This window comes from Rhipicephalus microplus, chromosome 6 (assembly GCF_043290135.1).
Source record: "Rhipicephalus microplus isolate Deutch F79 chromosome 6, USDA_Rmic, whole genome shotgun sequence".
Taxonomy (NCBI): Eukaryota; Metazoa; Arthropoda; class Arachnida; order Ixodida; family Ixodidae; genus Rhipicephalus; species Rhipicephalus microplus.
The window spans coordinates 179,507,657-179,525,777 of NC_134705.1; positions in this window are offsets into that span (position 1 = coordinate 179,507,657).

Sequence of the window (18,121 nt, forward strand, 5' to 3'; positions counted from 1 at the left end):
ACGTATACATACACGCATACAAATACAAGCATGCGACCATACAAAAAGAGTATTTGATCCCCTCTCCCCTTCCCATTCCTTTAATTCTTGGCCAGATTCGGTGCATGAAATACGATTTTTTTAAGAAATAGCGCGCCCGCTGCGGTGGTCTAGTGGCTAAGGCACACGGCTGCTGACCCGCAGGTCGCGAGATCGAATCCCGGCTTCGGTGGCTGCATGTTCGATGGAGGCGGAAATGCTGTAGACCCGTGTGCTCAGATTTGGGTGCACGTTAAAGAACTACGGGTGGTCTAAATTTCTGGAGGCACCCACTACGGCGTCTCTCATAACCATATTGTGGTTTTGAGAACGTTAAACCCTACATATCAATCAAGAAATTATAGCGCCAGTTAGACTGAATAGTTGATCTTAATGAGCATCGATAAGGATTGAGGTGATCTTAGACAACTTCGGTAACACACGATGAAGACATGTAAGATGGAAGGATACGCGATCTTCGTCGTAAAGGGGAGCGCTTAGTTCGGGGTCGCATTAACTCGCACCAGATCTCCTGCTCACTAGATCAGCCGACTCTGCCTCTCCTGATCTGGCCTGTACTGCGAGAAAAAAATAAGAAAAAAACATTCATTACTAAATATTAAAACCCGTTCTTGCGGTCACACCTCCTAGTAGGCATTTGAGGATGAAGGAATAAGAGGATAGCCGGTGGGTTTGGACACTGTCAAGTGCAGCGATGCACTCCACAGCAGTGGCAATACGAGGGATGTTGTGCGCAGTGGGCGAGGAAATAGATGACCAGAAAGACACGTCGGAGCAGGCTCACTTGAGCATTGGGCAAAGGACGGAGCCGCGAAGCGAAATTCGCCGTGAGGCTACCCGATCTTACTTGCAGTTTTCGAAGCTGAGCTCATGGCTGTCGTCATGACACTGCAAAAACTTCTGACGAACGAGAGCCGGGCGATAATAATAACATATTCGCTTTCGGTACGCCCAGTCCTTCCATTTCCGATGGAGGCGGAAATGTTGTAGGCCCGTGTACTCAGATTTGGGTGCACGTTAAAGAATCCCAGGTGCTCGAAATATCCGGAGCCCTCCACTACGGCGTCTCTCATAATCATATGGTGGTTTTGGGACGTTAAACCCCACAAATCAATCAATATATCAATCAATCAATCAATCAATCAATCAATCAACGCCCAGTCTTTCCAGCTTCACCATAACTCGCGTGCCCTCAAGACGTGATGGTCTTTATAGTTCTACTTCAGCTGAGGCACCTAAAATTAGTGTGGGTCGCAGGTCACGTGGGTTAAAATTAAATGAAATGGACGATGTTTTAGCCAGCACATCGCCAGATTTTCCAATGATTCAGGTTTTTTTAGTGGTAGGATACTTCACTGCAGCAAGATATAGAAAATTAGCAATTCACACAGATTGGATGGAATGAGTAACGATATGGACGGAGTAAAACCACCGAAATTTCCCAGGGAAGGCTCACTGGAGCCAATCTCGACAATCAGAAGTGACGATCACGAGATTTAGATGCCGTGTCTTCTTAGTAAACTTAAACATACGTAGGGCTGGTCTGACGATGTCACCCCTGTGTCAACTCTACGGAGGATCAGAAAATATCGCACACTACTTTCTGTCATGTCGCCGATATTCAAATATTAGAACACTTCTCATTAGTCCCCTTTCAAAATTAGGCCTATACTTAACTGAAACATTGTATTCAGCTTCGGCGTCTAAAATTTCGGATACTGCCACAGGGATGCCTTTGATACCGTGTGTAATTTAATTCAGAATACTAAACGAGTACCATGCATTAGTGTCGCCTTCAGAAATTTTAGTTATTAAAATTCAGTAAAACATTACTCACTTCTTTTAAGTTGTCTTGATCAGGCTTTTACGACAGTCTGAAATACGATCTCAAAAGTGTATTTCTTGTGTTCCTATTGTAATACGTATCATTACTAATTTATTTTATTTTTAAAAATTTCAAATCTGACATCCTCAAATGACCTTTCAAAATTTCTCAATTTCGTCTAATACTTCAGAGTGGGTGCGTACCATTGTTTTTAAAGGAAAAACAATTAAACTTCGCTGTACGTATAGATTTATATTGCAGGGTTTCGTCAGATCCACTGCGATATCAAAATGTTTTTTTTTAATGTCTCCTAAGTTTAACCGCCATATTTATGGCCAGGTTTCGGCAGCGGGTATGTGCCGCGGTGTAAGCTGCAAACAAGCAGGAAAGCAAGGCTAAAACTAAAACATTACCATGGTAGTGAACCCTAACCTTTTCAGATCTTTAGTTTATAATTCGTAGCGATATCTATCAGGAACAATAGATGGTTTGACCGCTTGCTCGGCAAACATTTTTTGTTTATTGGCAGTATTATCTCTAAACTAATTTTTCAGACTGGCTTTAATTTCATTTTGGTTTCATTTAAGTATCCTGCCGTTCGGTTCTTGGCCCATCCCCCTCTGTGGGCGAGCGCCATCCATCTGAGTCATCAGCATCAGCATCAGCAAGGAGGCTGAGCTAGGCCGCTGCCATGGCCGAGGATCAGTGTAAGTTGCTGCAACAGCGAACCGCGTGAAGCTGCCATAGCGTTGGTCGTAGTGAGATAGCGTTGAACTACATCCGCTATAAATTACCAGGTGACACGGTGTCCCTGAGAGTTGGACATTGACACACTCTTGGTTTACTGATGCGAAGATTAATAGACCAAAAGCTTCATAAATATTTTTTATTTTGTAAAGTAAGGAACATTTTCTTACAAAGACGCCCATATCTACAGCACCTATGGTTTCTTCATCTCTACCCGTACGCCATTGAGATGATACTTGAAGTAGCCTCGCTTAAACCAAATGCATTTCAAACGTAATGCAGAATACAGCGACATGGACATATGACATCTTGTCGTATTTCGGGACGTGACATGCAGTTGTTACCCTGTCGCGAGGCTTTGTATTGTGCCTGTTGCGTCAACTGGTTTCTTTGGAAGTAAATCAGATTGTTTGAGTTACATCAGGGACACTGCTGTTGTTGCAGTCAGTGTGTCTGTCGAGCCGACACATTTTCCTTCGATACAGAAGACATCTGTTTCGGTACGTGCTCTCTATATGTCGTAAGAACACGTGCAACAAAACACACTTTGTTGTTCCGTCAGGAAATGTCCGTGACATGTCAGGAATTTATAGTAACTACAGAGAAATTCTATCATAACCACACAAATTCCTTCTGCGCTGATGCCTAGTTATATTGTGATTTTCAACTAGGAAAGCTGATTTCTGTATCTTGAATTTTCTATTCACCCCCTTTTATTTTACTCTTTTTAAAGTATAGGATTACGTCCTTCGACACGCGAGAGATCTGTTGCACATGCTGCTCTCCTAACGCAGGCGGCGAACGCCAGGACCAGCAGGCCGTAGCCAGCGAGGTGTCCATCCGACGCCAGGTGTCGTTCAGAGTGAGAGCAGACCTACAGCTGCACGATGAAGCGGAGCTGCTCGCTCAGCCGGACCCCGGGCCTGGTGAGCATTCGCATAGTGCGGAAAAACGATGCGAGTGTAGTTCACCACTCTTGCCGTATCTCTAACGCAACGTGCAACGCACGGAACGACAGCATCTTGGACCACGGAGCCCTAACCACACGTACGCGCTGACGCGTTGTACGCGTTTCAACGCGCGTATCACTCTAAGCGCAGTAGCGTTTACTAAAGGTGCGAATGTTCAGCGCGTCAACGCCTATAGGCATGCCACTTGGAGTTATTGTATATGCTACCTACCTGCGATACATTGGTGGTGTGGGCACTCTAGCCATTCTCAGATCCTGTATGTGCTACCTTTAGGTATCAGAGTTGTATATGCCGTGTATGAGTTGTACTGTATATGCTACCTGCATGTACAGTAACTCTAACGCACTCTCTCTATGCGCACCCTTAGCCTCGGTAGGAGTGTTACGCGACGCCGAGTCTACACGGCGCGCGCTGACGCGTTGTGACGCGTACTTGTAGTTGGGGCTTAAGAGTGTGCGAAGTACTCCGTTAAGGGGAGCCAAGTTGAACCAGCAAAGCATGTAGAGAGAATGAAAGGCAATATAAGCGATGGTCATTAAGAGTAATAGAGTGGATTCCCAGAGAAGGCAAGTGCGCGAGGAGAAGGCAGGAAGTTAGGTGGGCATTCAGGAATCGGCGGGAATAAAAAGGCCGCAGAACGCATAGGACCGAGTTGACTGGCGAATCACGGGAGATGCATTTGTTCTGAAGTGGGCGTGGCCAGGCTGGTGATGATGATGATGATGAAGTTTCACCAGAGCGGCTCTCTTCACCTACTGCCTGCCGGTTTCGCAAACAAACCTCACAAGGGACACAAAAAAATAATAAAAAAGACGCCATGCTACTTGCGGTTCCCGGTTTCCCGGGTCAATGCAGGAAATATTCGTAAAAACGCCTTGCCTTAAAAATGCTTTCAAGGGAAGCTTTTAACCAATCGCGATGCTGAACATTTTATTAGCGAAGCCTGCGGACCAATGAGAGACATTACTTACGACAGAGAAGTATTGTGAATTCGGCCTCAGTTCTTGAGATGCAGCATCACATGTCCTCGGCTGCCATTAGCGTAAAATGTTTACGTAACCATAAGTCCGGGTTTTAAACAGAGACAGGACATGTCCGCCTGAGCAAAGATGTGGCGCGGACATGGCATCTTCTTTGATGTTAAGTCAGGCAGAGCAGGGGAGGAGCAAGATGATGAGGCGGTGCACTTTATATCTTGAAGCCCATGTAAGTACATCTTACTTAGGTTCGTTTTTCAGCAGTTTATTTCAATCACTGCTGTTCTCTTTATGTTAGCGAATATAGTAACGTGTGAAAAGTCCCCGCCGGCGCCAATTATAAATATGAAGACACCTTAAGTAAATATAATAATTAGGCACGTCTTTCTTCCCAACAAGACCATCGTGAGTGGTCGGCGCCATCTTAATGAAGTTCATATCATGTGACAAAACACAGGGCTGAAGCTTTTCTTTACGTTTGTATTCCAAGATATTCCAAGAAAGCTTTACGAAGTGAGCTACGCTTTAGCAAGCGCACTCCATTTCGACACCCCCTTCCCTGTTTGCAGACGGGCCAGAAATCTCGAATTACGCCTGCTCCGATCTCAGCTTCGACGGAGTCCCGATGGTCGGAGCCCCACTTCCTGGTGCTGCCGACATGGGTCTTCCGGAAGAAACACCAGTGGCACCACAAGGCGGCGCTTACGCGGTGAGCATTCAACGTGTGACTAAGCTTATCCTCCAAGATCAGGAAACACGCTATACGCGCCGTCATCCAATCTTGGAGGTCATGTTATGAACTATCGGCGGATACAACCTATAGAGCTTTTCATCGCGAGCTTATATCTGCCCCTTCCTGCCATTTTTTGGGTTCGTTCTACACCGCATCACAATTTTGTCGAGATATCTTTTTGCACTCTTCCGGCGAGCTGCGGGGAATAAACGACGCATTGCAACAGCCTTCATAATTGTACGTTCAGCTGATGAGCTCCTAAAAAGTGACTTCCTTACTGCAGCAGGGTTGCTAGCATTCGAAATATCCAGCACCATACAGCACAACATGGGTCCTCAGAAGAGGCCGCACAACGCTCCTGCTGTCCTAGTCTCATTCTGCTCCTGCTGTCAAAGTCTCACGCATTATATGCTTTACGTACTGTTTGTGTGAAAAGCAGAGAATGACGCGAAGGTTGCGGGTTCGATCCCAGCTGCGGCGGCCAAATTTCGATAGAGAAAACTCGAGTAACGTGTGATGTCAGTGAGCGTTAAAGAATACCAGACGGTAGAAATTTCCGGAGTCCTCCACAACAGCGTGCGTCGCAACCGAATCGTGGTTATGGCCCGTATGACTCCAGGTATTATAATTATAATATACAGGAAAAGTTGGACCCATGGACTCTTCATTCTTTGTTTAGTTTGTTATTGCATATCGGTCGTATGAATAATTCCCGGTAAGGCATATATGTTGCAGAAATTGCCGGTAAGATTTTCTATTATGGGGTTCTTGTAACTTTCTGTGAAGGAATATTGCCCTCTTTCTGTGAAGCGATGATCAAGTATTAACACATCAACGCAGGCCGGCCGAGACGGGGACATCGCAGCCACGAAATCATCGTCAGCTCACTCCGTTCGATCGACTGTGATCCAGATCGAGAAAGCAAATGACTTTCCTCGCGGACAGTTCCACAAGTACACGACCGTTCGTCCTGCAGCGGCAGTTACCGATCACTGGTCATTCGAAAGGCGTCTGGTGACCACGAAGGCGTCTCCCACGGGCGTGAAGGTGGACTGGGCTTCTAGCAAGACGGAGAACGCTGCCATCGCCGCCGACGGTCCGGTTGAGAACGCGGAGATAACCAAAGGCTCGACCGCTGCGATGACCGGCGCATCACGTGATCAAGACAACGCTGGAGAAAGAGCCGCTGTTGTGGTTGCCAAAGCTGTTCATTCCAGGATCAACGTGCTGGCTTCCACGACTAGACAGTCCACTATGGCGGCCACTAACGCTTCGACGACGGAGTCACAACACTCGGGCTCTTCCGTCATCATCCTCAATCCCAAGGACTCGTACGTTGACGTAAGCATTCGCGTGAAGGCGTGTGGAGGGAAGTCCGCCGATGGCAAGGAAGACTTCAAGATTCATGTGGCTCCCTCCAGGAGTCGTGACAGTATTCATCTGGAAGGCCACGTCATGACCCCGGCGTCCAGCAAAACGGACCTCGTTCACGACTTCAAGATCGCTGCCGTCCCTACCGTGCATCACGTGAAGGACCCCGTGGTAACACCCGACGAAGACCCGGACTATCCACCACACAGTAAGCTTTTACCGAGCGTCGAGGCTGCGGCGACGACTGAACAGAGCAGAGCGAAAACAAAAAGTCAGAAATCCGCTACAGAAGAGCTTCCGGCAGCCAAGGAGGTTCCTGTCCCCAAGGACCGCATCTCACACAAGGACCTTTCGGCACAAATTGACTTTCCCGAACCCAAAATGGTTTCCACACCCAAGTACCTTCCCCCACCGAAAGAGATTTCCGCACCTAAAGACCTTCCCGCAGTGAAGGAGGTTCTTGCACCGAAGTACCTTAAAGCACACAAGGAACCTCAGCCACTAAAGGAGGTTCCCACATCCAAGAATCTTCCACCACACAAGGACCTTATCACGTCGGAGGAAGTTCCTGCACCCAAAGACCTTCAAGCTCACAAGGACCCTTCGTCACCAAAGGAGCTTCCCGCATCCAAGGACCTTCCAGCCCACAAAGATCTTCCCGCGTCGAAGGAGGTCTCTGCGCCCAAGAACCTTCAAGCACACAAGGACTCTTCACCCCCAAAGGAGCTTCCCGCATCCAAGGACCTTCCAGCCCACAAAGATCTTCCCGCGTCGAAGGAGGTCTCTGCGCCCAAGAACCTTCAAGCACACAAGCAACCTTCCCCACCAAAAGAGATTGCCGCATCCAAGAATCTCCCGGCAAACAAGGGCCTTCCCGCGTCAGAGGAAGTTTCTGAACCCAAGGACCTTCAAGCTCACAAGGACCCTTCCGCACTGCAGGAGCTTCCCACATCCAAGGACCTTCCAGCCCACAGGGACCTTCCCGCATCAAAGGAGGTCTCTGCACCCAAGAACCTTCAAGCACACAAGGAACCTTCCCCACCAAAAGGGGTTGCCACATCCAAGAATCTCCCAGCAAACAAGGACCTTCCCGCGTTGAAGGAAGTTTTTGCACCCAAGGACCTTCAAGCTCACAAGGACTCTTCCCCACTGATGGGCGATCCCGCACGCAAAAACCATCCAGCACACAAGGACTTTCCGGTGGCGAAGGAAGTTCCTACACCAAAGACTGTTTCCGCCCCCAAAGACCTTTCGGCACCCAAAGAGCCCCTGGGGACCAAGGGTAATCTATACGAACCAGCACTCCCATTACAGATCCAAGTTGAACGTGAAAACATCACTGGTCGGGAGACTTTTCGCGCTGCCGTTGTCCCGGTAGCGAATAACGTTCCCGTCCTTGGATCTATCACCAAGGTGACGAGTTCGGTGCGAATTGCTGAAGATGGTGATTTATCGAGTCTGTGCGGCTTCGGAGACAACCGGTCCGGAGGCCCTTTTCAGCCTGAGTTATCAGCTGACGAGTTTGAGGAACCGAGCGACACTGCAATGGCATCTTGCACTGATCGTGCACTGAGAGGATCCAATGTGGTGCAGTGCGTAGCATCCACCGAGAATCGGGAGAGGGTACGAAGGGCAAAGTCAGAGTTGAGGGAAGAGTTTTTGTTTTCTGCTACGATGGTCGGCCTTACCGAAAATGATCGCCGAGACCTACCACCTGTGCGTGCTTCAAGTACAACCTCGTCGCGCGTCCACCTACGTCCCACGAACCAACTGTCCGAGTTCGGCTTTTCCGCGACAACTTTCGGAATCACAGACATAGAAGGTGGGGATGTCGCGTCGAGGCAGTCTCTCAACAAGCGTACCAGCGCTAGTCGCTTGTCGTGCGTCCAGCTGTGTCCTACAAAACGTTTATCCGAATTTGGATTTTCAGCGACAACCATCGGTCTCACGGACGCAGATCGTCGTGTCATAGCGTCTAGCCCATCGCTGAACAAGCGTCCCAGCAATAGCCATTCATACCGCGTGCACCTTCCTCCCACGAAACGGCTGACCGAGTTCGGTTTTTCTGCGACAACTATTGGGCTCACAGACAAAGATCACAGTGCTGTAGCGTCCAGCCAGTCGCTGGACAAGCGTGCAGAAATTAAACGTTCAAAAAGCAGGCACCTTGATCTAAATATGTCATCGAAGGACCTACGTGGCAGTGACTGTCACCTGCCAGGTCGCGAGGCTGAAGCAGAGTCTCGTCGTTCAGCGACAACTGTCCTTGCCAACAGAGGCGTGAAAAACCTGAGTCCTTCGAGAGAAAGATTTCGTGTCTCTGATGGTCAGTCATCGGGAACTGTGACTGTTGTGGCTGAAAGGATATCCGAGGAATTTCTTCCGATCACTCATGTCAGCCGTTCTACGGTGCGTTCCAGCAGATTGGTCGGAGGGATTCCGTCACAAATCATGGAAGGCTTCCTGGGACAAGAGCTCACAGAAAAGGAATATAAACAGAGCAGCAGATGCGTTTTTCGCAATGATCAAGAGGCAGAAATAGGTGTTACCGGCATGCGAAATCTCAACGTTTCTACCGAAAGGCTCTACAACACGAAGCGCCCAGCACTGTCCATTATCGACGAAGAAGACAGTACCACAGATGTCAATGTTGACGGAGTAACGCGTAAAAGGGCGCTGCAGGCACTACAGGTTACTCCCTCCAGAGAGCTGCTCAGCTCCGTCGAAGGATCGAGCGCATTCGAAAATTCCAACCCCGCCACGTACAACAGTTCTAATCAACCTGGTCAGCCTATAGGTAGTTTTTACGAAGAAAGACTTATAGACGAGCAGAATTCGGTAGGCGCCTCACTTGAGCCACCACGAAACAGACCATGCTCAGTCCGCTTTGTAGATGATATTTCAGTGCCACAGTGGGCTCCAGACGTCGCAGAAAACCTTCCTTCCGTAGACTTTCGGGGACACAAAGGACCAAGTGCCACGACATTCCCATCTGCCCGATCAATGATAGACTTTCAAACTGCCTACGACACGGCACACAACTCCAGCGAAGCTCAGTCACAATTGCCCATGTATGGTACGTCGAGGCTTGGTACCTTGAGTGTTTCGTCCAGCAGCTCGTTGGAAACAAACGGTCTTAAGTTTAACCAAGAGGCCCAATTAAGCGTGGTGCCTGGAACAACCACAGAACATGCAAGCGTTTTCAAAATTCCAGCGGCCAATATGATGTTACGAGACACCGGTGATTCTTTTGGCCCCAACATCGGAAGGAAGGAATGCGATCCTTCGGTTGTAACAGGTAATCAACTGAATTTAAATGAAGATAGATGTGATTCCCTCCAAGATCAGCAATATCTATTGGGTTTGCACAGTTCGATGACTGCACGACGCACAGGAAGCGCGGAGCTAGCCATGAGGCCACCGTACTACGGACAGTACGGCCAGCAGGCTGGTGCCGAAGGCTGGCTTCCTTATGAACAGTATTGTGAGCCTCCCATGTACCGAGAACTCGGTGCATTTCAGGCCAAATTCAAACCTCTCAAGCCCTTGCTACGCGTGCCTTACCCGAGAACACCGGGTGCGCAAGCCATCGTCGCACCAGCCGCTGGCGGAATTCATCGGATGACCCCGTTGGTTCGTCGCAGGTCGCCCGAATTCACGCACTGGCAGGTTCCGTATGGCAGGATGAGGCTTTCTACAGCGGGTGCTACGAGGAAGGTGCGTCGCGGGGACGGCATCTACCCACAACAGGACGTTCCGTACGCAGGACCGAGAGTGACAATCTCGATGCAACAAGACATAGGAGTGGGCCAAGCTTACGGACCACGCTCGACTTCACGCGCTAGGCGAAGCGTGTCTCCTGGTCGTATGACAGCGCGTGTCTTGCAACAAAGGTCCTACTCCCCACCAGGTCTACAGGATACACACTGGGGAAACACATATGCTCCCAGTATGGTTAACTCATGGCACGGCGGTTACGAAAATCCGGCGTTCGAGCCTTTGGAGCAGCCCATGCCTCCCCCGTTCACGAGCACCATGCCTGCGCCTTCTCCAACCATCGATGGACGAAGCTGGTGGACGCCATATCAGGAGTACCACGTGAAAAGGAAGAAGGCAGTCTTTCTCGAAGACAGCGTGAGCACATTTGAGAGTCACGAGAACCTCAAAGAGCCACGCGCGCCCAGAGTACGATCTCCGAGAGTTCTCAAGAAACTACCACCAGAAGAGAAGATTACGTCTACAAAGACGGTGCAGACTGAGGAGCGTGGTGGTATTAGCCGCGCCGAGACAGCGAAATCCAACGCGGGGCGGCCCAAAATCATAACGCCTAGGGTGAAAACGCACGTGGACGTAGACGACAGTAATAGCGAAATGATAAGCGCTAGCTACACACGCGTGAGGACCCATACAGAGATGGTTCAGCAACCCTGCGTGCCGGGGGGAAACGCACAACCGCCGGACTTCGCAAGAAGCCCGGACCAACCTTCTTTCTTTTCACCGAGCTCTGGCAGCCCGTCGTCTCCACATCCCGGCTACATAAATCAAAACTTTGTCTGTCCGCCTTATATGACAAACTTCCGTCCAGACGTAGGAGCAACGCCATCAGTGCCAGTTCCAGTAGCCGCTCCCTTTCTGGTGCAGCAAATGGCCCAGGTGACACCTCCAGCTGCTGCTCAGATGACGTATTACGGACAGTTACAGGCAGTCGCACCATTGCCGGTCCCGCAGCCGCCGGCTTCTACTCCAGCTGCTCCTGCGCGAAGTTCTTCAGATCGTGTTGCCTCTTGTCCCCTGTCTTCCTGCTTCAGAGGTGCCTCCTCTCGACCTGAGAAAAGCTCTGAAGGAGTGCGAGTGAAGGAGTGCCACGGAGCTGAATCCAAGGAGTGCGACCATCATTGCAGTCACCGCAAGCGAAGACACCGGCGCAGTGTCCGTTCCCCGCTTCCCCCACCGTCAGCGGGCAGCACCTTCACGGTAGGGTACATGATGAACTCAGAGAACGAGCTCAGCCCCATTTTCATGCCCTTAAATGACAAGCAGCCTCGAACAAACGAGACTACAGCAGCTTACAGTCCTACATCGCCGAGTGCTCATGTTGATTCGTCACCGGGATCAGCCAGTGAGGATGATCCCGTGGCGAAGTTAGAAAAGCGAGTTCAGGAGCAGATGGTGGAAATCGAGAAGGCTATCAAAGAACAAGACGCGAGGCGCGAAGAAAACGCGATGAAAAAGAGAAAGGAAAAGAGGAATGAGAAAAAGGAGGCACCGAAGAAGAGGATAGTTACACCGGCGAAACGCGGAGACCCAAGACTGCGCAAGATATTCGTGGCGAAGGCGGAAGACGAGTCCAGTACCGAAGAATTCGAGAGCGAGCCTCAGAGTTGGTTCTCGTGGTCGCGAACGAGCAAGCCCAGAAAGGGTGTTCAGCTGAAGGTGCCCCAGGGAGTGCGCCCGGTTAGTTCCACTGATTCACAGACGGCAGGGAGCTCAGCGAGTCAGGCTTTGTCGAAAGACAAATATTCGGAAGGAAGCGAGAAGATCGCGATCCTAGGAGTGTCCAGTAGTGAAGCCCCTACGCCTTCTGGATTCGCGTGGGCCGCGCGCCGTGAGAGATCCGCGAAGATTAGTTCTCGAAGTAAGCCCTACAGCAATGCCAGGCATTCCGGCTTCATATGGGCCACGCGAAAGAAGCCAGATCAATCTGGTTCGCGCGGTAGTCCCGGTAGCGACACCAAACGCACTGGCTTCACGTGGGCTACGCGCAAGAAGAAGCATTATCAGTCCAGCCAACGCGGCAGTGCCAGTCGCGAAGCGGTGTTTCGTGAGTTCTCGTTGGAGAGTTATCGAAGACAGTCTATTCCGCGAGGCAGTCCGAGCAATGAAGGCGTGCCTCACGAATTATCGTCGGAGGCTCATCGAAGAAAGTCTAGCCCACATGGCAGTCCCAGCCGAGAAGCCGCAGCTCATGAATTCTTGTCGCAAAGTCGTCGAAGGCAGCCTAGTCCACGCGGAAGTCCTGCCAAGGTGCCCTTGTGCAGCAGGTTCTCACCCGAGACGCATCAGAAGAAGCCTTCTGTCGAGCCTAGCCCGCGTGGCAGTCCCGAGAAGGAACCAACTCGTCCTGCTTTCACCATGAAGCTGCACAGAAACAAGTCTACCGAGTCTAGTCCACGCGGAAGTCCAGTTCGAAAGGTATATTACGCGGACAACGAAAGCGGCATGAGCGAAAATCACAGCCGCGGTGGGTCTCCACAACGTAAATCTGAAAAGAGAGCGCCCAGTCCACGTTCGAGTCCCAAATGCAGCGGTAGGTCGAGTCCAACGACAGACAAAAGCCGGCAGAAACGTCAGCCTGAGGAGCGCAGCGTCGACGAAGCTCACACGGACACAGACAGCCCTCTCTTGGCAAAGATACGAGTTGGTTTCCCGGGAGCCCGCAGAACCCAGAGGCGTTGGTCTCGCACGGAGATGCATCGTTCCACTTCGTACGACACGGCTGCGTCTTCGTTGGCTCCTTCATCAACAAAAGAGAAGCGCGCTCATTCCGCCGGACAATTTCCCAGCGCGAAGCCTCCCAGAGCCCATAAGAAAACGTCTGTCGAGACCATAAGCGAAGACCCACCGGCCTCGTGGTGGCAGTCTATGTGCAACATTTTTGGAGGGGCCGAACCCCAACCCGCTACCGAGAAAGCGGTTGGGACAAAGAAAAGTTGCTGCGATTCAGTGTGCGACCTGTGCAGATCCTGGTGTAGCGATGAGCCCAAACCTCGCAAGAAGTCGTCACCGCGTAGAAGATCGTCCGCCGGCTTTCCGTCTCCGCAACCGGTTCTACCGCCCCCGCCGCCCCCACCGGTGCTTCCGCTGCCTCCCGTGAATCCGCCTCAGCGTTCTGGCTACCCTCCGATGCCACCGAAACCAGAGTTTAGGCGCCGCCAAGGCAGTTCAGAAGACGTGGCAACCGAGAAAAACAAACCGGTAGAGACAAAGCCTTCTACCGGAGGGAGCATACTGTCGAATATCTTTAACTGGTTTTCCTCGCGAAGCGGAGAGAAGCAGGACGAAACGAAAGTCAAGGATGTCGGGAGCGGCATCCAGGGTAGCAGTTTTCAGCAATGGTTAGCGGCAAAAGAGTGCGCCCTTAAGCGAGACGAGAACAAGCATAGCGGCGAATTGATAGGACTAGCCGGCAAAGGATCGCCAGAGCGTCACAACGCCGGATCACGCGATGGCTCCCGTAAACGATCGCGGGAGCGCCTACCGTCGCAAGAAGCTTCGCCTGTTCCACGCGAGCTGTACTTCGAGGAGGAAGGAGGTCCACGGTGGGTCATCAAGTACTCTCCGTCTCCCTCCGTCACTCCGGGGCAACCAGCGGTGGACGGACCCAGCCTGCACAAGTCTACTAGGTCCCGGGAGAGGACACCTCCGGTCCTTGGCACGCAGCGCCCACCGGGGGCAGCAGAAACGGACTGGTCAGTCCAGTACTTGTACGGTCCCGGCGGGTATAAACAAGGATCACCTGCGCCATCGGGCTCGCGATCGCCCATGCGAATGCCCGCGCCACCGCCTTCCTTGGCCATAAGGTTTCAAGGAATGCACGGGCAACATGGTACGGGACAAGCGATGACAACGACAGGTTTCAGCGGGCCCTCGCCTCGCGGGTTCAACAATACGCCGGATTTTTCTATACGCATTAAGCAAGGCCGTGAGCGGTCTTCGTCGTCGCGCGCCTCAATTCGCTCGAAAGGTCCGGGAAGAGAGACTTCTCCGGCAGGGTCGAAGGAGGAGCCGTCGTTGATCTTACGGCTCGTCCAACCTCGTTCGAGAAGCCGCGGAAGTTCGATCCAGTCCCAAGAACACTCGAATGGCCCGGAGAAGAAAAAGAGCGAGGTGACCTTCAAGGATAAGGTCGAGACAAAAGTCATCGCCTCACCACCGACAGAACCGCCAGTCGGGAAACCCGCAAAGACAGAGCATCCTCCACCAGCGGAGACAGCGACAGCGCCGCCTGCGCCTCCTTCTATCACACCGCGTATTCTCAGGACGGAAGAAACGTTCAAGCACGAGTTCTTCGAGGAGATGGACGAACGCGGTAAGGCTGCGACCATGGCACCAGCGGTCAGTCACGTCGGTGGAGTATCCACGGAGGCGGCAGCTCAGTCGGTCAGCCAACAGATGGCGGCCATCAACGCACTCCTCGCCCACGACGCCGAGCAGAGCAAGGCACCCGAGACCCTGGCTACGGCTTCCGTCCCAAAAAAGCCCAGCCCCTCGAGTGCGCCACACACAGAAGAAAAGAAGCGCTCACATGCGAGATCATCGAAGGAAAAACCGGCCCAGATGCCACCGGATCAAGTTGGCGAAGCGCAGACGCCCGCCCTGCTGACGTCGCACTCCGATCCGGCGGGAAAGAAGGCGCAAAAGCCTCCCAAGTCGTCCGAGTCTCCCAAGCCCAGCGCCGGCGGCAAGAAGGCGTCACTGTCGCCCGGCGAGCCGGCGCACACAAACTACGTGCTGGAGATGAAGAGGCACCGGGAGCACGTGCCATACTGGAGCGACCCGCTGTCCTACAAGTGTCCGACGGTGCAGGAGGTGGCTGGCTACGCCATCATCACGGCCGTGCTCCTGCTTGGTCTCGTTCTGCTCGTGTCGGTGCCCAGATTACGCTCGCAAGGTACGCGCATGCGTTCAACGGCACTTGGCTAGTTTGTTCGCAACCATTTTCCATTCAACAAAGAAGTTGGCCCGAGGTTCCTACTAAGCCTATAGTTATCACGAGCGAAACGCATGTTCGGCTTGGTTTTGCATAGGCTACGCACACAGTGTTTCATTAAGGCTGGTCACGTGATACCGCGGCCGCGACGTCTCTTCCGCAGCGAATTACGTGTTTTGACGTCACCCCCAACGTGGTACCGCCTGCCATTCATGCTCGCTGGCGCCTCAATGCCATTGCAACGCGATGAATGATCTTGCAAGACAGCGTAGTAGAGCTTCCACGCTAATTATACCGCATATCCAGTGCACCCTATGTCCAAAGTGCCGCAGGACCTTACACATAATCCTCTATGCTGCGCATAAAGTCTTGTGATCACGCGAGTTCTCATAGAAGGTGTACGAGCACTTGACTATTGAATGTAACATTTGCCCGGCTTGCTTATTCGATCAGCAAACTTAACATCACTGCAGTTTATGTGCTTGTTACATTTATAACTAGTGAAACCGTGCGCATTCAAGCTATCCAATGGATTGATTGATTGATTGATATGTGGGGTTTAACGTCCCAAAACCACTATATGATTATGAAAGACGCCGTAGTGGAGGGCTCCGGAAATTTAGACCACCTGGGGTTCTTTAACGTGCACCCAAATCTGAGCACACGGGCCTACAACATTTCCGCCTCCATCGGAAATGCAGCCGCCGCAGCCGGGATTCGAACCCGCGCCCTGCGGGTCAGCAGCCGAGTACCTTAGCCATTAGACCACCGCGGCGGGGCTATCCAATGGATTAAGCGAAAACTGATCAAGATGCACTCGTGTTTAACTGCGTACATTGCGTTGACCGTCAACTATAGGTTTGCGCACTTGTCGCATTTCTGAAGAAAATCTTCAGAAGTGGTTGAATTGCGCCTATACATTTAGCTGGACCAGTTTTTACTGACCTGATGAATCTACAAAATTGCGAACGCACACTGCAGAGTAGACCGAAAGAACGGTTGTCGCGTGTCGTTTCGTTCTGTGTAGTCTGTAGCGCGTGTTCGCTAATATTATGAATTCATTAAGTCGAATTCCCCAGAGTACAGATTCACGCTCGTTCCGCACCTAGCAGCCCTGCCTAACCTCCTTCTGTCATATAGCTCACTCTCTCTTTCTTTCTTTTAAATATTTGTTTGTTTAAGATTATAACACTGGTGTCTCAAGTTGCTGAGAGCACGCTTTCCGGTTTGCTTTGCAGCCCCGAATTCCGAAGGGTGACACTCCTCGGAGACTCCTGTTATCTGCGTATCTGCTGTTATGCATATTCGTTCACCTCTTCTTGCAATAAAGCCTTCTTCCAGAACCTCTTCCTCCTTTCAACAGAGGGGCGCCGAACGTGGCACTGCAGTGCCAGCGTGGGAGGTATTTATTATTGCAACGGCAGTTACACGGACGCTCTTGGCAGATTTTTGCTGTCACCGTTGCCGTCATGTACCGTATATGCATGTGTTGTAGTGAAGCTGAATTCACAGCGCTGCAGTCACATCAACAGCCTTGTGCGACGTACGAGCTGGAGCTGTCTGGCCTGTTTTGCTGCTGCAGCGCTGCCCGCACCCGTCCAGCTCCTGTTGCTACTGTTCCGACACCACTAACGCCCTAAGTCCAGTGTTCGAATTATACTTAAAAAAACAAAAAAAATAAATCAGGAAAAATCACAGGATATTTAAAGCGCGAATGATGATTGGGGCGAAGCTTCGGAGGGTTTTATCGGGAATCCGTGAATCCGGTCATTTCGACGTGCCGCGAAAATATATAAGAGCATCGGATCCTGCATAGTTGACACTTGCAGCACGCTGCTTAAACACAAAGACGTGTCAGCGTTTAGTGCGCGCTTTCTCTGTGTATACACTTGTGTTTTCTTTTCGAGCGTTCTTCAGTGCCTTTCAGAGGCGCGCTGCGAGACTCAATTTGCTTGTCATTCTTCGCGTGGCATTCTAATTTCGTGCTATCGCATTCATTCCTTCGTTCTTGCGGTGAAACAGTGACTTTTTTAGTCTTTATATCGTGGAACTGTTAAAAAGGTCGAATGGGGTGGGCCTTGTGGCCGATTTTTATTGAAGAAAGTGTGCGAGTGCTAAATTCAACGTAAGTGGGCCCAGACAGGCACCGCTATGGCAGGAACATAGTGCTGCACGTGCATTATTTTATTACGTCATCATACCAGCCCGCATTAACAAAGAGTGAGCCTACAAGCCAAAGTGTAATACGACCACAAATTTATGCGAGTAAATATGTTATAGCTTGAAATAAATCACTCAGCTTTGGAAAATTAATATGACTATAGTTTGATATGACAATCTGAATATTTTTCCTTGAATCATTAATGACCCATTTTCCTACTGAAATTTCAAGGCAGAAAATTACCCATTCAACGCCCAAAAGAAAATTAGTGCTTGAAACTCTATTTTAAGTTCAATAGAATGTCTAGCACAGAATCGTATTTTCTGTTGAAAGAGATTGAACCTTAGCAGGCACCAAACTGTGGGAATGTCTCGTGCGTTCGCGAACTCTTTGGTACAAAGAAATGATAGCCAGCCCTCCAAGAAAAATAACGAAATTAAAACAAAAAAATATAAACAGTTAGACTTTCACGCAAGTTGTTTTTTATTCGAGTAACAGTGCAATGTGAAACAAAATTATATAAAAGGAAGAAGAGATACTTGAACGACAGCTAGTGTTAATTACGCGGCTTTGCGTTTCTCCTGGAC